Source organism: Petaurus breviceps, unplaced genomic scaffold (assembly GCF_028583685.1).
Source record: "Petaurus breviceps papuanus isolate PSGF00001 unplaced genomic scaffold, PetGlider_PUasm1.0 98, whole genome shotgun sequence".
NCBI lineage: Eukaryota > Metazoa > Chordata > Mammalia > Diprotodontia > Petauridae > Petaurus > Petaurus breviceps.
In genome coordinates, this window is record NW_027187460.1 from 27,140,075 (window position 1) to 27,161,955 (window position 21,881).

The 21,881-nt window shown below is 38.6% G+C and overlaps 1 pseudogene; it reads right to left on the bottom strand.

Moving 5' to 3' along the window:
* Window positions 1–18,683: 18,683 nt before the first annotated feature.
* On the bottom strand, window positions 18,684–19,900 carry LOC138155717 (cytoplasmic phosphatidylinositol transfer protein 1-like; annotated as a pseudogene).
* Between the last annotated feature and the right edge of the window lie 1,981 nt (window positions 19,901–21,881).

Here is a 21,881-nt window from a genome sequence, read left to right on the forward strand (position 1 = left end):
AATTTATGAAGATGAAGATTATGAAGATTCCAAGTCCAGTACTCTATCTACTATATCACCTAGCTGCTTGTTTTCTGACTCATTAACTATACAGTTCATTTAATTGAAATCTCCTCTCTGAGTCAAGCAAACATTGTAATAGGAAGAGGAAAAATATCAAATATGTATATAGAGCCTAATTTACATTCTAATTTCTCTTTTCTACTCGACAATTTTTTTTTTTTTTTTGCTGTTTGGAGGGGGGGAAGGTAGGGCAATTGGAATTAAGTGACTTGCCCAGGGTCATACAGCTATCCTCCTGACTCCAGGGCCTGTGCTCTATTCACTGTGCCACCTAGCTACCCCTTACTCTTGACCATTTAAAATCAATTAATAAATGAATCAGGAATTTACTGCATCAGTTATAGGGCTGCATACTAGGAATTCAAAGATGAAAACAAAATCCTTGAACTCAAAGAGCTTACATTCTGTAAGTGGAAACATGTTTTTATCTCAGTAAACAGAAAATATTTTCTACATAAATACTAAATAATTTGGGGAGAAGTTGTACTAGAAACTGAGGTAGTTAAGGAAAAACCTTGTGTAGGAACTGGAGTTGGGAGTTGAACTTTGAAGGAAACTCTGGATACTGAGAAAAAGTGAAAAAGAAATGCATTCTGGGAATGCTGAGTAGTCAGTGCAAAAGCATGGAGATGAGATAAAGATCCTAATATAGAGGAACAATAGCAAATAAGTCAATGGAATCACAGAGTGCTTGAAAGAGAAGAACATGTAATGAGGGCCTAAAAATGTAGTCATATCATGACGGCTTTAAATATTAAATAGGATTTTTCCACAATTTTTGCTTGTCTCTCTTTATCTCTTTGTCTTTCTCTCTGTCTCTCTCTCTCTCTCCCTTCCTTCCTTCCTTCCTTCCTTCCTTCCTTCCTTCCTTCCTTCCTTTCTTTCTGCCTTTTTTTCTTTCTAGCTTTCTAAGGCAATAGAGACACCACAGGAGTTTTTTGAGCATAATAGTAATATGCTTAGGCTTATTATCCTAGGACCAGTTGAGCTAAGTTTATAAAATGGTTCATGATCACATTTTCCATAAGATAATGAATTGTTTGGCCACAACAACTGTTGAAGATTGTCTAATAAGTCATAGATGGATTTCAGTTTATGTTGGTGAAAAGAGTAGCCCCACCAATGAAATTAAAAACCCTTGACATATTAGATGAAGTCATGGATTGCATACTTGTCAAATTTTATAGTGACATGAAGCTAGGAGGAATAACAAATACACTGGATGACAGGAACAGCCTCAAAAAAGATCTACACAGGAAAGAAGTATTTGCTGGATTAAATAAAATGAAATTTAATAAGAAATTGCAAAGTCCTATGCATTGGTTTAAAATTATAGGAGTGGGTTGGTGAAGATGGGAGGCCTGCCAAGAGAACAATTGTATTCAATATGGCTCGAGGGTGTTAGTAACCTACAGTAAGTAACCTAAAAGACTCAGTATGAATAAAACGGGTGACCAGGAAGCAAAAGAGGTAATATTCTCTTATGCTCCATTGCTAGAAAAGAATATGTCCAGATGAGGAAATTACAGCCCTGACTTATTCTGCCCTGGCCAGAGCACATCTGCAATATTGGGTTCAGTTCCAAGTGCCACACTCAAGGAAGGTTATTTATGATAATTGTAGCTGACATTTATATGTTGCTATAAAGCTTACAAAACACTTCATGTCCATTATCTCATTTGAGTCTCACAACAACCCACTGAGGTAGGTATTGCACATTTTGTTTTATAGATGAGGAAATTGAGGCTCTGATTCATTCACTTTCTCATGGTCATATAGTTGTTAAATATCCATGACTGGCTTTGAACCCTATTCTTGAACCAGCTGGATTGTGCAGTGGGTAGAGCACTGGGCTGTGTGACTTTGGGTAAATCACTTAACATCTGCTTTCCTCAGTTTCCTCAACTGTAAAATGGGGATAACACTTCGCAGGATTGTTGTAAAGATCAAATCAGATATATCTATATGGCACTTAGTATGATACCCAGCACAAAATAAGGACTTAATAAATTCTTTTTTCCTATCCTTACCTCACCTTCCTGACTCTAAGACAATACTCTTTTCACTATGGCACATCACCTGCAAGGTCCCAAATTCTAGTCATAAGGATGAATATGCCATATAAAAATCAATGGAAAAAAAAAACCAGAAATATTTTGTCTCCCTTTTGTGATTATCTCCTCTTTACCTTGTATTTATCTCATTTGCAAAGTTGGTGTGCATGTTGTCTCCCCACCCATCAGACTGTGAGCTCCTTTAGGGCAGGGATTGTATTTTTTGAATTTCTTTGTGCCCTCTGGGCTTAGCATAGTGCCTGGCACATAGTAGGCACTTAAAAAAGCTTTTTGACTTGACTTGAGTCTGATGAAGAGATTCAAAGAGAATATTATATCTGTCTTCAAGCATTTGGAAAGTTTCCATAAGGTAGTAGAATGAGATTTGATTTGCTGCAGCCCAAGAGACAAACCTAGAAGCAATCAGACTAAGTTTTAGGAGGCATGTTTTAACATGATGTTAAGCAGGAGAGGGAATAAAACAGAACTTCCTAACAAATAGCTTTTCCAAACTGAAATGAGATGTCTTAGTGTTTCTATCACCAGAAATATTCTAAGAGACTTTGATGATGTAGAAAAGGTTTTTGTTCTCTTAAATTGTACACTAGAAGACCACTGATGTCTTTTGCAATTATTATTATATGATTCCTAAGTTCTAGATCTTGCTTGTACACTTCCAAGCTGTGTGGGTTTGGTCAGATCAGTTAATGTCTCTGGACCTTAGTTTCTAATTCTGTAAAATGAGGCATTTGAATTAGATGATTTCTAGGGTTCCTTTAGTACTAACATTTCATTGTTTTCTCTTAAACATATTTAGCAATGCAAATGCATGATTACCTCTGAATTGAGTGAAAAGTAATAAAGTATGAGACCATTAGAAGGAACTTTGATAATTTTACACAGATGAAATTGAGGATCAGATATAAAGACAACAGACTAGTTGTCACTTATGTATGTATAGTAAGTGCCAATCCGGATGTCCTTTGGTCTGCGTTAATAGTCCTAATTATTAGATATGGTCCAAAATGGTTTTCTACTTTTGAGCTGGACTCAATTGGCAATCTGGAATTATCATAATGGAGAAAATGATAGATTTGAAGTCAGAAAGATCTGGGTTTTAATCCAGCTTCTGATATTTACTACCTAAGTGACCTTGGTCAAGTCACTTAACAGTTTTCCTAATCTGTAAAGTGAAAGAATTGCACTAGATGGACTCAGAAGTCCTTTCCAACTCAAAATTTATGGGCCTCTGCTCATTTACAAGTATGTCCACTTCTACATAAGAGTTAAAACACATCTAATTGAAGAAGCTATCTTTCTGTCAGAGCTAGAAATATGATACTCATATGTGTCTGACATATTTTTCCTTCTAAGGGGTGTCTAAGACTGAACATCTGGGAATATTAGGGAACTACAACAACAGAATCACTGTCCCACTGACCCAAAGCATTCTGTGCCACATTTTCTAAGGAGCAGTTTAGGAATCTTCCTCAAAGCTCTATATAAGGAATTTATCCAGACTGACCATCTCTTCATTTCTCACCTAGCTGTCCTCTCCTCTGGATTTACCATTATGCTCCAGAATATGCTTCATTATATTCCATTATGCTTCATCCTTTTAGATAACATCAGTTCTGGAAGTCACACTTCATCAGTAATTTCTGCCCCAGAGACCCCTTGCTCTGATTAGAAGGCAGAGCATAGGGCTTCTCCCAGAACCTCTATTTAAGGAAGGCACTCTGGTTAATCATCCCTTTACTTCCCCATCCTGCTGTATTCCTTTGAATTTCTCCATTACAACCCTTGGCTGGTACTACCCTTCTTTCCCCTTTACAGCTTCATTTTCTGCATCATAATAATGTTAAGCTTATTGCAGATAGGGACTGTCTCTCTTTTTCATGTTTGTATTCTGTCTACAGAAAGCAGTGATACTTGGTCATACTATCTATAAGAGAGTTTGCGATTTTCTGCCTGCATGAGGGGAGATGCAGAGTTAAGAAAAGTAGACAAAAGGAGAATTCTCTTTTCAGACTCTGCAGTTACTTTGGGCACTTCTGGCTTCCAGCCTCCATAGAGAAAATAGTTGATCCCAATCCCACATTTGATTGCTAAATGATTTTAAATGTATTAAAAATAGGTTTTTAGGAGGTTTATTGAAATACAGTTATCAAAATGTTTTTTAAAAAGCAAATTCATAGACCCCCAAGTTTTTAAGAACCCATGATTTAGTCACTCCATGGGTTAGAACACTAAAGCATAAGAAAGAGAAAAAGTCTCCATCAAGATTACACGATAAAGAAGGATTCTGGGAAGATGGCAGAGTAGGTCAGAAAATTCCAAGCTCTCAAGATCTTCCCCCACAAAAGAGTTAAAATAGCACCTTCAGGCAAACATAGTGTGACTGGAGATAAATAAGAACAGGGGCATAACCAGGGTCCTCCAGGGACAATTTGAGAAGATCTGAAGAAAAATCCTAGGAGGAAGTGTGGTCCCAGTGAAGAGTAAACACCTCCAGACCAGGTTCCATTTTAACAGCTGGCAGCAAGTCTCTTAAATAAGAGGCAAAGCCCTGGGGTTAGTTATTTGAGCAGCTGCCTCTGCCCCAGATACCATTTTCGAGACTTTGTTAAAAAAAAGTCTTGAACTTAATAGAAGATTCGATATATAAGAACCAATATAAATATATAAATATAAACAAATATAAAAATAAGACTGATTATAAGGGATCCATACATAAGGACAGAATGTTTACTTTTTATATATGTAAAATGTTAAATTGATGTCAAAGATTCTTATTAATAATTGGGTAGTTCATAAGAAAAATTGGGGAAAACCTGAGTATGAATTTAAAAGGTAAAACCATTTAGGAACAGCTGAAAAGCGTAATTATTTTATACAAATGAGGTGCAAGAGGAAGAATTGATACACATGAATTAAATGGAGGAGGAGGGCTGGTAGTTCTGGTAACCTACTTTCACTGCTAATAGGTGTAAGAGGGAATAATACATATGTATTTAAAAGAGTATAGAAGTCTTTTAAATTCAGAAGAAATATAACAGTAGGGACATAGGGAGTGGGGAGAGGACAAGGGAGGGATCTTAAGAGGGGAGGGTGAGGGAATAGGTAAATAGAGGTACAGAAGGGTGTTTAGACTTATGGGAATGGGAGGATAGGGGAGGGATCCTTGGAGGGGGGTAGGCAAGTCAAAGGAGGGTAAGGTAGTAGGTAGAAGTAGAGTACACAGGAGGAATAGGAAACAGGAGATACATATTTACATATACAAAGATCAGGAGTAGAATAGAATTGGGAAAGTATTATGTCTATATATGTATCCATATATGTATATGTGTCTGTATATATCTATAACTATGGAGAAACATATCTAAACTTTATTGTAGCCTTCTGGAGGGTGGGGAAGAGTATGTATATATGTATAGCTATAGAGAAACATATCTAATCTAAATTGTGACCTTTTAGGAGGTTTGGAGGGGAGGGAAAATGAGTAAAGTAAAAACGTTCACAGCATAGAACAAAAGAAAACTCAAAAGGAAGCAAAGGAAAGATGGACAATTCACAACACAATGAGTATTATTTATCATATAGGCTTTCTTGAAATGAAAATTTTTTGTTACATATTTTGAACCCTCTCTCTTATGTTCTGCTACACACACAACATGCTTTTTTTTTCCTTTCAAATTTTGTATCTAAGTTCCAATATTTAAGTTTATGATTTTTTTTTCTTTTCTCTATTCTCTATTGTTGTTCTGGTGTCTAAATTAAATTTTGGGGGGAAAAAACTGACATGATAATTAAGGCATTTTCCAGAAATGGACTTTCTGGGAGGATATGGAATTCATCTAACCTAATGTGTAAATGACTGAAAACTGCTTCGAGTGTTATCTTTCCCATGGAGATTATAATTTTAGCCGAAACCATAAAGGAATAAAGCTTAATGATGAGATTTAAAGCCTCAGCAGATCATTTTTTCACCTGGGGAAAGGAGAGAGTGATGGCTTCTAAGGGGTGCTGATATTTACTCTCTCCATCTCTCTAACATTCTCTCACCTTGGCATTGTGCCATGAATGCTCTCCCTCCTCAGTCTTGGCTCTTAGTTTCTTTTATTTTGTAAAGACTCAGTTTAAATCCCATGGTCTTTAGGGGTCTTTTTCAGTTCCCCACATAGTTGTTGTTCTTCTTGGCAAAGATACTAGAATGATTTCTCATTTCCTTCCACAGATTAAGGCAAACAGAAGTACAGTGACTTGCTCAGGGTCACACAGCTAGTAAGTGACTGAGGCTAGATTTGAATTCCTGACTACAGGTGAAGCAGTCTGTCCACTGAGCCACCTAGTTACCTCCTTAGCTGCTACCTTCCCTCCAAGATCACCCTCCATTTACTCTGTATATATCTTATACATACCTATTGTGTCTCCTATTTTCATGTGAGCTCCTTAAAGGCAGAGAAGTTTTTTTTTTATTCTTTTGTATTCATTTAACTTATGGCAGTGCCTGGTAGATAGTAAACACCTAATAAATGTCTTTCATTGACTGATTGGGATGGTAATCAGGAGATTTGATTTATAGATCTGATTCTTCATCTAGCTAGCTATATGACTTTATACAAGTCATAATTGACAGCCAGGCAATATGAATCATGTGACAAAAAATAATACAATGTTGGGAACACTGGAAATTAATCCAGTAGAAACTAGGCATAAGTCACTATCTCATCATATACCAAAATAAGCTCTAAAAATGGGTGCATCTCAGATATAAATAATGCAATTATGAATAAATTAGAGGAGCAAGGGTGGAATTGCCTTTCAGAAATATGAGTAGAGGAATTTGGTGGTGAAATAAGGGTTAAAGAGGATCACAGAAGGAAAAGTGAATAATTTTGATTACATATAAGTTTCAAAAGTTTTGGCACAGACAAAACTAATGTAGCTAAAATTAGAAGACAAGTGGGGGAAATGAGGGGAAATATTTGAAGCAAGTTTGTCTGATAAAGGTTTCCTTTCAAAGATATAGGGAACTGATCCAAATTTAGAATAATAAGAGCCATTCCCCAACTGATAAATTGTTCATGTTTATGAGCAGGCACTTTTCAGAGGAGGAAACCCAAACTATCAATTGTCACATGAAATGCAAATTAAAACAACTCTTAGATTCCACCTTTTATTCATAAGATTAGCAAAGTGGTCAAGAAAAGAAGGATAAAAAAAATACTGGAAAAGTTGTTTGAAAACAGGTACAGTAATGCACTAATGTGATATGGTCCAGGCATTCTAGAAAACAATTTGGAACTATGCTCTAAATATCATTATATTGTGCTTGCCCTTTGACCTAGTGATAGCTCTATTAGGTTAATTACCCAAAGATGTCAAAGAAAGAGAAAAAATATTCATGTGCAACAATATTATAGTAGCTCTTTTTTTCAGTGGCAAAGAATTGAAAACTGAGGGAGTTCTCATCAATTTGAGACGAGATGAGCAGGCTGTAGTATGTGAGTATGATAAAATATCATTGTGCTGTATTGAAGAGAATTGTCTTAGAGAAACCTGGGAAGATTTATATAAACTGATGAAGATTTAAGCAAGTAGAACCTGGGGAAAATTCATATAATCACAACAATATTGTGAAGACAAACATCTTTGAAATACTTAGGAAATCTGATAAATTCAATGACTAACTACAGTGACAGAGAATTCATGATGAAACATGCTTTCCACCTCCAGACAGAGAGTTACTGTCTCAAAGTACAGATTGAGACATATACATACATACACCTGCATATGTATATAAATATGTATTATATATACATGTCACCTAGGACTTGAATATTTCAATAACTTACTAGTGGGTCTGCCTGCCCCTTTCCAATACATCCTCAAAATCCAGCCACCAAAATATTCTTCCTAAATCATGTCTGACCATGTCCTCCCCCCTACTCAATAAACTCTAGTCATTCTCTATCGTCTCCAGAATCACCATTCCCATGACTTCCCAGATCAAATTATCCTTCCCTATATACCATCTTCCTATATGCGGTGTTTCTCTTTAGTAGAATTAAAATTCCTTGAGAGCAGGATCTGTCTTTATTTTTATCCCCAGCATTTAACACAGTGCCTGACATATAATAAGCACTTTATAAATGCAGTTTTCATTCATTCATTCATCCAGAAGTTCTCTGCAATGATTGCATCACAGAATCAAAAAAACTTGAGAGTTGGAAGGGGCTTCAGTGGCCTTTTAGTGAATTTATTTAATCCAACCTATACATGAAAGGAATCCCTATAATAACATTGTCTCTGTTGTTAGGTCCTTTCAGTCATGTCAGACTCTGTGACCCCATTTGGGGTTTTCTTGGCAAAGATACTGAAGGGACTTCTCAGTTCCTCCTCCAATTCATTTTACAGATGAGCAAACTGATACAAACAGAGTTGTGACTTGCCCAGGGTCATCCAGCTAGTAAATGTCTGAGGTCAGATTTGAATTTGTCTTCCTGACTCTATGCCTCACATTCTATTAGCTGTGTCACCTTAGCTGCACCATAATAACATACCTGACAAGAAATCACAGGTTTGTATCACTTCCCAAACCCTCTCTTCCCCCTAAAATAAAAACGAAAATAAGTACATATGTACCTACAAACAGATAGATGAATAAATGAATTAATAAGAAGGCAAACAAAAATAAAAATAAAAATTTGTTTTTAATAAACTTAGATAAATTCATTGCTTTTTAGGTCACAGAATAAAAACATACTTCTCCCCTTAAACAAAATTTAGAGATATTGTAACCATAGGATTATACCTGAAAGTTGAATCTTTCAAAGTGGTTATTTGGGGACAGGAAGAGAAGCGACAGAGGAGAAAGGGAGAGAAGGACTCAGAATGATTTAGATATCTATTAGAAGTGAAGTGTAGAAATATGTACATGCATCCAGCCATTCATGATGCCCACCTATCTTGCGATGTCATTGTTGGAGTAGTATCCAAATGACAATGCCAGAAATATAGAAGTCAACAAGCAGACCAGGTTTGCTAACATGATATTTAGGCCGCTTGAAAACCAGTGGAATCTAATTCCCATCTTCAGTTCAGCAGAGGAAATCGTACTCTCCCAAGAAGCTTTCTTACCACCACTGTCTTCACTGAGGTCAGGTAGGCCTTGTGTTTCGGCTGCTTTTTCTGTGGCTCTTTCCTCCCCAGTTTGTTTATTCTCCCCTCTGTGGATGCCCACATGGCATTTTTCTTTACTTACAGTAGGGCCTAAAGACTTGAAGCAAGCAGCGAGCTGATTAAAAATTAATAAGAGCCTCAGAGGTAAAGTAGCGTGAGGCAGTTGGTTCTCTGATCGACAATTTTTTGAGGTTCTTTAAATACCCAATTATTTCTAGGACACCTACGGAAAAGAAACCACAGGATATGGGAAATAGGTTTTCAGGCCAGAGGGAATATGTTTTTAAGCAAAAGTCTTTCAACTTGGAGAAAAGAAAGAAGAATTATGTTTACAATACTTCTCTTTATTTTCCCTCCCCACTTTTTCCCCTTTCATAAGTCCAGGTGACTCACCCAGCAATGGAGAGGATTTATCTTCAGGAAAAACTTGGTTATTCTAAAGCAGCTCTGCATTTGCCCAGGAGGTAACAATACTATGCAGAAAAAAGCCAGCCAATGAATTAAAATCAGGCCTGGGAATACTCTAATGCATTATATCTCAACACAACAATGGAGAGAATCCAAACCTCCCATGTTAAGGAATTGCAAGGCCTGCTCTTAGATATTTTATTTCTTGGGGTGAGAAACAGCTTCATGAGTTTCCTAATGAGCACACCAAACCATAAACTGCCCTCCTAAATACTTTCAAAGAATCACTAGGAAACCACTTCTCCAAAACCATAATCCTGCCTTTTCTTCAAACCTTTGCAGGGCTTAGTCAAATATTAATCTGCTGTGCTCCAGAAACCTATTATTTATAATTCCCAAACAGGAAAGATTGCATTTGATGATCACATTTTAGCTAGCTGTGGGAATGGACAAACTGGGGCTGAATTCCTTACACAGAAGTGACTCTGGCTGTGTGTGGCTGATGAGTTTACTAACAGAAGAGGCTGTCTGGGAGCTGAGCTGAATATGGGTCAGAAAAGCTCCACATCATTTTTCCTGTTTAAAATGTTGTCAAAAGCCTGAGAAAGAATATTTCTCTGAGGACAGAAAACCAGAGTGAGAACTATGCGGGGGAGTGAAAACAAAAACTACAACACCACTACTTTTGCATTAATAGATTCCTAGTATAGTTTCTGGCACATAGTAGGGAAGGGCAGGGTAAGCATTTAGTTAGCACCTACTATGTGCTAGCCACTGTATTAAGCATTTTACAAATGTTATCCCATTTGATCTTCATGGTCCAGAAGAAGGTGCTGTTATTCCCCATTTTGCAGTTGAAGAAACTAAGGCAGAGAAAGGTTAAGTGAACTTGCTCAGGGTCACATCCTGCAAATGTCTGACGTTACATCTGAGCACAATTCTTCCCAACTTTACTATGCCATCTACCTGTCCAGGCATTTAGTAAATGCATGCTGATTGATGGATTTGTAGGAAAAGGTCATTATCATAGTTCTTTAATTCAGCACACTGTTGTGGGTAAGTCCCTTGAATATCTCTATCCTGGCTCTTCTGCTAGCCTAGGAATTCTTGGAAGATTTTGGCAAGATTAACTAGTTTTATTATCTTGGACAAGTAACTTCATCTTTGTACATCTCAGAACACTTAATATACTAAGCACTTAAGAAATCTTCATCGAATGAGTACATGAAGGAACAAAAGCAGCATTTATTAAATGTCCAGATGTGAGCAGCACTATGCTAGGCACTAGGAAAGATACAGAATTTTGATAAATATATTGTCTCTACCCTCAAGAAGCTTATAGTTTAATAGCATAAACTATGCCACAATTGGGCAGTTAAGTGATGCAGCAGATAAAGTATCAGGCCTAGAGTTTTCTCATTTGTGAAATGAGCTAGAGAAGGAAATGGCAAATTAGTTCTGCATCTTTACCAAGAAAACCTCAAATGGGGTCGCAAAGAGTGGACATGACTGAAAGAGTTGAACAGCAACGTGTCAAAATTGGGCATTGGATTCTGACTACAGCTATATGTAAGGTAGATTTTGTTATTCTTTTTTAGATAGTATTTCTCAGGATCCATGGCCATAACAATCTCTATTTCCCAGGCTCATGAATTATAGACATCTCCACCATGCTTACACAGCACTATATAATGATCTATAATATAAACATATGTATTTAAAATTATAAATATCCACTGCGACTGCACAGTGAGTTATAACGGTGAGATAATATAAACTTGTGAGGCTACTGCTGGCAATATGCCTTCTTGTCTGTTGCCCTATAAATCAAGTGGGCACAGGTCAGTTAGTGGAGAACCCATAGGGAAATATGACAGGGTAATGTTGTGTGTGCCTTGATAGATCCCCATCAGGACTTGGGGAGAATCTATGTTTGTCTCAACCGACCCCCATTGATACTTAAGGGGATTTAGGGGAGCGCACAAGCCTCCACTGACCCCATCAAGACAAAGAAATAGTTGCCCCATCCCCCTTCTTGCTGGTCCCTACAGCAAGGTGATTAGGAAATTCTATAGTTCCCATTATGGTGTTCCCATTATCAGTTACCCTTTGAGAAGACTAGAAGGACTGGACTAGATGGTCAAAGAAGCCCCTTCCAAGCTCCGTGATTAGAAGAGTCTTCAGGATACCTTTGGTCAGGAATTTCAAAACTTCTTCCATATATGTAAATGAATTACCTCACTCCAAGGCAGGAAACAGCATAGGCACAGAAATCCAGGGAAAACAGCTAAGCAGCACCACCAGAGTGGTCCCATTTCAGAAAGAAGTACAAGCTAGAAAGTGGGCACACACACACTCATACATACACACAGACACACACACACACACACACACAGAGGAGGGACATACTCAGAGGCCCTAAGGACCAGGTGGCTGCTGCCCAGTCATGATCACCAACTTCACCTGGCTTTTCCCATCACACTCTCCTCAAACCTGAACCAGGCAAACCTCCAGAAATCACAACTGATTTTTCAAAGAATTCGCCAAAGGTACTTCCACTATGTGATTCCTTTCAGCATCCTTGTGACAACAGCCATAGGCAGAAGTGCCAGTAAAGAAAGCTGTTCCTAAGAGCCAAAGTTTGGTGGAAGCCTCTTAGAGCAGCCTTCTATGCATCTTGAATATGCTTCTTCCATTCATCCATCAATCAATATGCAGCTAAGTGGTAGAGTGGATAGAATGCTGGACATGCAGTCAGAAAGATGAGTTCAAATTCTGTTTCAAACATTTACTAGCTGTGTGATCATGGACAAATTTAACCTCTCTCTATCTTAGCTTCCTCATTCATAAAATGGGGACAATAATAGTGGCTACCTTGCAGGGTTGTTGTGAAGGTAAAATGAGTTAATATTTTCAAAGCACTTTACAAACTTTAAAATGATACATAAATGTTATTATTGTTGTTGTTCTGAACCTGCCTTTGTTAGGAACTATGTTAAGAATTGTAGAGTCAAATATAAAAATGAAACCATCCCCATTTGCCTTTACATTCTATCATGACCCACTAAGCTTCATTCTCCCCTAGACCACTGAATTCAGGTTTTTTCCACATTATTTTCATTGAGAAACCAAATATTTTTAAGAGGCATTAAACTTGACCCCCAGAGGTCAGAACTGTGAGCACTGGATAGAAGTTGCAACAAGGCAAAATGAGGCTTGATGTCTGGGAAAAGTTCCTAACAATTAGAGGTATTCAAAAAGTGGAATGGGTTCCCTTGGGATGTAATGAATCCCACCTATCTAGAGGTTTTCCAGCAAGGTCTAGCTATTATTATCATCACTGGGCAGCTATCTTGTAGATGGGGTTGAAACATGAGGGTTTGGTCTCCTGCCTATCTCCTTGGTATGTTTTATTATTTCTCTCTTCGTTACTTTTTGCTCAGGCCATGTCTGAAACTAGTGAGCTGAGGGAAATAAGTGAAGGTGCAGCCAGTACTAGAAAGTATGGTGAGGGAGTGGCTGTGTCCATCAAAACAGAGTTAGGTTTCAGTGGAAGCTAGAAGTTGGAATGAGTGGGAGAAGAAAGCAATTAACATGAAGGGAACTTTATTGCTTGTGGAATAGGCATTCCAGAGGGCACAGTGGAAGAGGTGGGGGACATTTGGTTGGAAATTTGGGATGGGAGGGTAGAGAGGGGTAGGGATAAGGAATCAGGTGATAAACAAGGGGAATAGGGTGGGGATTATGATCTGTAAGACTTCAGAATCACTCAGATGTGTAAGGTATGACTGGGTGTAAGAATGTACATCATTGGGTTCAAAGTGCTGCTCCTCCCAAAAGAGAATGGAGATTAGATTAGAGACAAGTGCAGCATGAGACAGAAGGTATTTGTTTAGATAATCAAATGGGAGGCCCCATCTCATCATTTCTCTTCTTTCCAAAGACTAGCAATTCGTCAGGAATAAGCACAAGTCAAGTGATTTGCCCAGCATCACACAGCTAGTAAATATCTGGGGCAGGATTCAAACTCAGGTCTTCTTTTCTCCAAGTCTAGAAGTCTATCCAATATATGATCTAGTTACCAGGTCTATCAAATAAAGAACTACTATCATATAAAATGAACCAAAAGTCAAGCAACTGATCAGCAAGCATTTATTAAGTACCTACTAAGTGCTAGGAACTGTACTAGGAATATGAATTCAAAGAATGAAATAATCCCAGCAGGACAAAGGAATGACACCTCCTCTACCAAATAGTTGGGTTTAAGCCCTAACCCCACATTTGAAAAGTCAGTTGCCATAGTAATTACATCCTTAACATTTTTAAGAATCATGGCATTATAGTAATGACCTCAGGAACAACCTTGTATATCACGCACACTTGAGAGTAAACTTTTAAGATTCTTTCTTGGAAGCAAAAGTTCCACCATTGGCCATTCTTTCATTTGAACACATGGATGGGATGTGCTGAAAATACAAATGAAAACTGGAGGAAAAGGAGCAACCTTTCACATTGCTATTGAAGGACACCTTGTACACTCTAACATTATGACAATTCCTCATCCTGATGTCAACAGAGACGAACACTTTAAAGATGAATTTCTAAAGAAGGTCATTGCTGGACAAGACAATTTCTCTGTGGCTCAAAACAGGACAGGCCATCTGGACAATTCCAATGACATGAGAAAGGAAGAAGTTTGAGGTGAACCCCAAGGACATTATGATAGACAAGTCAGGAGAACATGGCCGACATGTATGCCATTCCTTGAGTGTTTCCAATGTACAGCTGATCCCCTCTCCTCTCATCCTAGACAATGAGCTGGAATGTTATCTGCCATTTCTGAGTCATCATCATGGCACTGGGATATCAAAGGACAGACTACACATTTTCATTTTGATAACCCTGTAGAAAATGCCTTGTGCCTCTGGCCTTTGTAAATGTCAAACTTTTTGCAATGGTCAGAGTTGCAAAATCAGAGAATCTTAGAACTGAAATTGATGTATAGTACAACCAAAAGGTCCTCAGGTAAAAGTTACAGACTCAAGATAAGGTCTGAATTTGCTCCAGTCGTAGGAACATACTCACCATCCAGGTGACCATGGGTAAGTCACAAGACTTCTCAGTTTATCAGCTTCCTTGTTTGTGTGATAACAAGAACAAGCACTTGTACAAAGCTTCAAAATTTGTGAAGTTCTTTACAAATATTATCTCATTTGATCCTCCTGACAACCCTTTAAGGGAAGTGCTATTATTGTCCCTATTTTACTGATGAGCAAACTGAGGGTGATAGAGATTAAGTATCTTGGCCAGGGTCACACAGTTAATAAGTGTTTGAAACAGGATCTGACCTTGGGTCTTGCTAATTAACAAAGTCCAGTATTCTACTTACTGAAGTACCTAGTTGGGAATAATAGTTCTAAGACTACCTGCTCAAGAGCATGAAAAATTATTCATTTGCACCCTTCCATTGATTCTAGTCAGTGTTAATCAGTTTGATATGATTCCATAGGGGCTGTGATTATAAATTCTGTATATTAGGCCTCAGAACCGTGAACTACAGATTGCAAGTTCATTTACTTAATCTTAGAAAGCTGACTAGAGACCCTCTACCCTTGTTCTTCCATGTTATGGTGACCAAGCCCAGCATGACAGAGGTGACTAAATTACATGGAGATTCCCCCAATTTATATTTGTATCTCTGGACCACTCTCCCATCCAAGATGACCAGGTTACCCTCTTATGACCATCTTATGACCACTTAGTCAGTGGAGGTGCCCCATGCTTTATCCAACCCAACTATCTCCCACGCCCACCTCCCCACCCCTGCTGATATACCATTTTTTTAACTGATGTATCATTTTTGACCATCAAAGCAAGGTCTATCAACCAATGGGATTCTATATTTTGTGTAACCCCTCTAGAATGTCTGAGTATCAGATCTTGTATCAAACCCTATAAAAACAAGGTCCTGGAGACAAGGGGCATCTCAATAATGAGGAAGACGTGTGATATACTTCAACAGAGTGGACCGCGGATCCTTGGATAAAGTGCCATAGACTCAGAGTTCTGCTTCTGCAATTTTTTCTTGCAGATTAGGCAATTATAATCCCCACAGGAGCTTGTTGTGAGAAAATCACTTTGCAAGTCCCTCTCCCATTCCTACAAGCAAAGTACAAGCTCCTTGAGACAAGAATTGTTTTGTTTTCATTTTTGTTTCTGTCCCTCTTTCACAGTGCCTTACCTAGAATAAGCACTTACTGTCCATACATATTAGACAAACTGACTTGAATCTCTAACCTGCTTAGGGGGAAATGCTTGGAGATGGGGGGGGGTGAAATTTAAGGAACTAGTAGGTTAATAACCAATTACAATTGAAGTAGGCAGGGGCACCAAGCTGATAGAAAACTAGCTCCAAAGTCAAGAAAATATAGGTTCAAATTTGGTCTCATACACTTACTAGCTTTGTGACCTTGGGCAAGTTCTTAACTTCTTTCTGTCTGAGTTTCCCCATCTGTAAAATGAGGATAATATTGTACCTACTTCCTAAGGCTGTTGTGAGGATCAGTTAAAATAAGATTTGTAAAGTGTTTTGTGAACTTCAAAGCAACTGAATAAATATTATTAATAACAAACTAGTATTAATTATTAATTATTAATAATTAATTATGTTGATGAATCATTGTTAATAATAAATTATTGTTAATTCTGATTGCAAAAAGTTGATTTTAAAAATAACTACCTGACTGAATTCAAATATGGTGACTGAAAAATATAGGGTTCTGGCTGCAGATATATTAAAATAGCTCACACATGTCATATTCCAATATTTTAAAAATCCTTTCTTTTGTAAGGGAGGCAAGGATCTTTGCCATGGTGGCAAAAAATGCCAGAAAAAAGGCTATTAACTTACTTCTTCTTTTCAGTGTTTCTAGAACATTCTGTAGATTTATCAGAGCTTCAAGGTCATTTGTCTGGCAAGGAAGGTGGACTAACAGGAAGTGAAGGGACAAATGGAAAAGGGTACAAATAGCTATTCCCAGTCTCAGAATGACTCAGTGGGAGGATCATCCTTCATGTACCCTGAAATGAGAGGCTGGTAAAAAGAATTAATATTCTCACTCACCTAGATGTAAGGACTAGGGATCTTCCTTGTGGAGGACTAGGGGTCTTCTATGGGAAGGACTTCCCATCTTTCCATCTTCCATAGGGAGAGCTAAGGCAGTGAACTCTCAGATCTGCCTGAGTCATGAACGGGCAGAGACTGTGGTTATTTAACCAAAGACCTGAAGATGTAAAGTGTGGGGCACATTACTTAGAAAATAATATTTTCCAGTTTTAGTAGAAGTGGCAGCAACAGCAGAATCACAAAGGCACTTCAGCAGATATCATTCCCTTTGATACGCAAATGGATCCTTGACCTCACTGATGTGCATTTTTCATTCAATGTTACAGATACATGCTTATTTATCTTGTATGATTCTCATCCATGTCCTCCCAAATGTCTATCATTGGGCTTCTACCCAACATTGTGATTGCCTTCCTCATGATCTTTTGGAATTTTAATGAAATGGGTGGGGCAGAACTTGCTTTATGACCCTTCTGTTTTCCTTTTTAGGTTTTATCATGCAGTTAATCTTTACTAGACTTTCTCTTCATAGTTTCTTATTTGTTATATTACTGCTTGTTTATATCCACCATTTTCATTGCCTCCACTGGTACTCATTTTAATTCTTCTAATGGTGTTGCATGACTCACAGCTATATAACAATACTGATAGGATATTGTCATTAAAAAGAAGGGCCTTCTTTTCAGGAGAAGATTAGGGGCATTAAAAAAACTCATTAATTTGTTTGATAGCTTATCTCAGTTTATTTATTTTTTTGCCTGGTCTTTGGTAGAAAAGGTAAGAAATCCTTAAGAAGCATTTCTTCTTCCACATTTAACCCAAATAATATGTAATTTACAGAATTGAGGAGATATGAGCTATACTTAGCAATAATGTCATACAAAAAGTAATTAACATATTAATGTTGCTGTTATCATTTTTATATGATAAACCTGATTTTTAGAGAGGTAAAGAGACTTCAATATTGCCATGAATTCATTCATCCAACAAGCATGCATTAAGTTCCGTGAGCAATATGTACTTATGCTTAAGTACTCTATGCCAGTTTTCAGGGAAAAAAGAACTCAATAAAAGTGCCTTTTCCTTCAAGGACTTGAATTCTCTTTTAGGGTAGGAGCAGAGGACATACCTGCAAGCACAGTATGCAAATATACCATACAAATAAAATAAATACCCAGTAATTTTAGGGGAGATCACTAGCAAAAGTTGGTGTACAGGGAGGTTCTTTGTAGGAGGTAACACTTGGATTAAGCCTTGAAGGAATCGAGGAATTCTGAGAGACAGAAGGGAAAAGAAGGATATTCCTGGCCTGGGAAATAATCAGTATGAAAACCAAAAGCTGGGGGACAGGAAGAAGCAAATATGCTTATTTGTCTGGAACCTAGAATACATGAAGGGGAGTAATGTGCAATGAGTCTGGCAAGGTAGGCTGGAGTGAGACTGGAAAGAGCTTTAAATGTCAAACAGATAACTTGGCATTTCATCCTAGAGATGATAGGGAGCCACTGGAGTTTCTTGAGCAAGGGAATAGCATAGGTCCATAGATTTAGACTTGATAGGAGCCATAGAAGTCATCAAGTCTCAATTCCCACTTTATAGATGAACAAACCGAGGGGCAGATTGTTGTTGCTGTGATTGATCCTACTTTCTTGAAGAGTACCAATGACATTAGGAGGGTGATGTCCTGACTTGTAAGTTGCATTTAAGTGAGGCAGAGCTATGCAAAATGATCAGACTCACTCTCTCATCCAGAGTCATTGGAGTCTAGTCACAAGAGGAGTGACGGCCCTGGATGCAGGGGGAGACCCTGGCCTTTTTTTTTTAAAACCATGACATTTTATTCATTGTTACTCTTGGGGTTTCCATGGCTTGTCTGAAGAATGAACACCAGGTAAATCCAACATAGACTTTTTCTCAGGGTCTGGAAGAGTGAAAGATTGTGGGACAGATTTTGTTTTTTTATCTTTGGGAACTGCTAAGAATTCTGGAGGGTGCGGAGAGAGGTGTAGACCAAGCACTAGAAGGAGCAGTGCAGACTGCAGAAGGCAGCAGGGAAATGCTGGAGATAGAAATTGAAGGTGGGAAAACTCCACTTTTCTTGTTGGCTTCCTGAATTGTTCTTTCAAACTCTTGGACTTCATCCATTCTTATGTACTTGCTTTGTCAAGGCTGTTTATGTCATCCACAGTAGATGAATGCTGATTACAAATGTTAATGTTGGTTTGTTCGTGCATGTTTTTCTCGTATTCTTAAACATCATCCATTGTCATATACCACTTGTCAATCTACACAAAAGCCTGTCTGTACCCAATCAGCAGGATATCTTGGACCACCTTGTGTACAAATTTTTCTACTCTGGTCTGAAGTCCCCAGACTTCACATTTCAGAGTCACCAATTTGTAGGAGCATATGATTGGTTGGTGACTATCTCTCCAGCCTTCCCTTAAAAGCCCTCTCCATGGGGTGACTAGGTGGAGCAGTGAATAGAGCACCAGCCCTGGAGTCAGAAGGACCTGAGTTCAAAGTTGGCCTCAGAAACTTAACACAAAAAAACTAGACATGTAACCTTGGACAAGTCACTTAACCCCAATTGCCCTACAAAAAAAGCAAAAAAAAAAGTCCTCTCCGTTTTCTCTGATTTAAAATGTTTAGGATCCTCAGATTCCTTATAGTTGTTCTCAGGGATGTTATCACAGGCAATATCAATAAAACAAACTTCTCCTTCTACATCTGTGGCTTCACTGTCAAAAATGCTATTGTTGCTTCCTTCATTGTCCTCATACTTGGTTTCTACATGAATGAAGAATTTTGGCAAAAATGAGCATGTGTGTTCTGTAATTGTGTAAGGGTAATAGTTACAAGACTTCTCTGTATCATAAAATATCTTGGGAACAACAGCTCTGGCCCAGCTAGGCAATTTGCTGTTGAAATACACCTACTACTCTGTGAACTGCCCATTGCCATGGTTAGGATCTTCAAAGTGCTTGTTCTGGACAACCTCCACCCCTTCTCCGAGGTCACTCTGCTCATGGCTGTGTTTGCTGATCATATACAGTTGTCCTATCTTGTACGTCACCTCCTAAAATCCCTGGTTTCCTTCAAGGTCTGGTTCTTTTCTTCTGTTGGTCATTGTATCCCCATGGTCGTATGCACTCAAATAATTGATTGAATAATGAAACATGCCAATCCCTCCTTTCTTTTCTTCTCCTTCACAAAGGACAAAATAAGGAGAATGGTGGGAAACCTCATCCATGGTCAGAGGCATGCATATCCAGTACTCCCTCAAGAGCATATTCCTGCTTTCCCTGGGGCTGGTGCAGAGCAGTGAACCTTAGAAGGGACAGCTGGGTGGCGAGTTCGAGTTCTATCTGCACCCTCTCTGAGGCTAGGGAGCACCCCCCCATACCCCCCAAGCAGGCACTGGGGGGGGCACCCAGGCAAATCAGCTTTTTCAAACACTGGCGAGACCAAGTAACAGCATACCCAAGTGCTACCCAGAGCAGAAAACAACACCTCCACCCCCCACCCCCATTTGGAGCTGCTGCTGCTATTGCTTCTACTTCCTCTTCACAGGGAGAGCAAGTTGAGGTTTGGATTCCTGGGTTTCCCCCTCACCCCCAAGAGGTTCCCTCCACACACACTCACAGCATGATGTGGCCAAAATCACAAAGGGAGGGAGACCCTCTTGAAATAGCTCAGGATTATGAGCCCGAGTTGTAAAAGGGGGCGATTGAGATCAAGACCTGCCTGACACCCAACTCTGGCCTTTTTAAGCTAAGGTCTTTCCTATTTCTCAGTTTTTCTGAGACAGCAGTCATTCAGTAGTTAAAGGCTAGGTAAGAAATGAGTTAAAAGATGGCCTAGTTTGACTTCTCCACAGAATTAGTCCAGGAGGGAAAGATCTTCAGAGTTTCTGACCAGAACAGAAACAATCTGCAGTCACATAGGTATTAAGCATTCAGGACAGGATTTGAACCCAGGTCTTTTGGATTCCAAGTCTGAAACTGTGCTGCCATACAACCAATAAGTTGTGCTAACCTGTTCCTTCCTCTTGGTCCAGAACACTTTCTTCTCTACTTCTCTGTATATTGGTATTTTTACAGTAAACAGTGGTTAGTATTTGGGGGAGGAGAGACTTTTTATTAAAGAAGCAGTGTAGGAATACTCTCCCCAGTACACCCCAACTTCTGTATACTAAGCTCCTCTGGGCTATTTCTATGCTCCTATAGGCACACTCTCGTACCAGCCCTCAGAGTCACATTTGCCAGTCCCTGAGCCTTTGCCAGCTGGCTCTCCTCCCAGACAGAATTTTGACAAGATTAAGAGATCATGCCCAGTATGAATCTGAAACTCAGGGGAAGGGAAATGGAGAGTTAGTTATCTGCATAGGAGTAGAAGTGAATTTGTACTTTAGAATTCCTTCTCTCAGACTTACTCATTAGCAGCCCTGTTTAATCTTTCTGAGTCTCCCCCACCCAGGGCTTTGAAACACTTTGGGAAGCCCATATCGATCTGGATACAAAAGTTGGTTAGTGTAACCTTGCTATTCATCTCCAGGTGAAGAATGCCTGGTGATTCTCTCACCCACCTGCTTTCATAGAGCACACCGTCAATGTTTCTTCAAGTTTACATCTTTCTCTGATGGATGCAGCTAAGTCTATCCAAGAAATCAATAACTGCAAAGCAGGGTGAAGAAAAATCAACATTTTGGATAATGTACTTGTCATCCTCCCAGTTACCCAGTCTCTGAATAATGGGCCCAGTGAAGTTAAGGGGATTGAATTCACAGCTATCTGTCCAGTGGAAATGCTATGGAATTTTGCAGCAGAATCCCAAGATGCTCAGAGATATTAGATGAAATGTCAGGAAAGTGTGACTTAGTATTTTAGGGAAGAAAACATTTAAGGAATAACAAGAATCTAATGATGAAAACTTACTAATGAGGTACTCCTTTGAGACAGAACAGCAAGTCAACTGAAGGAAATTAATGCCTTTTCCCTGATGAGAAAAGGAGAGAAACACCTGTTAACTCTTTTCCTAAACAT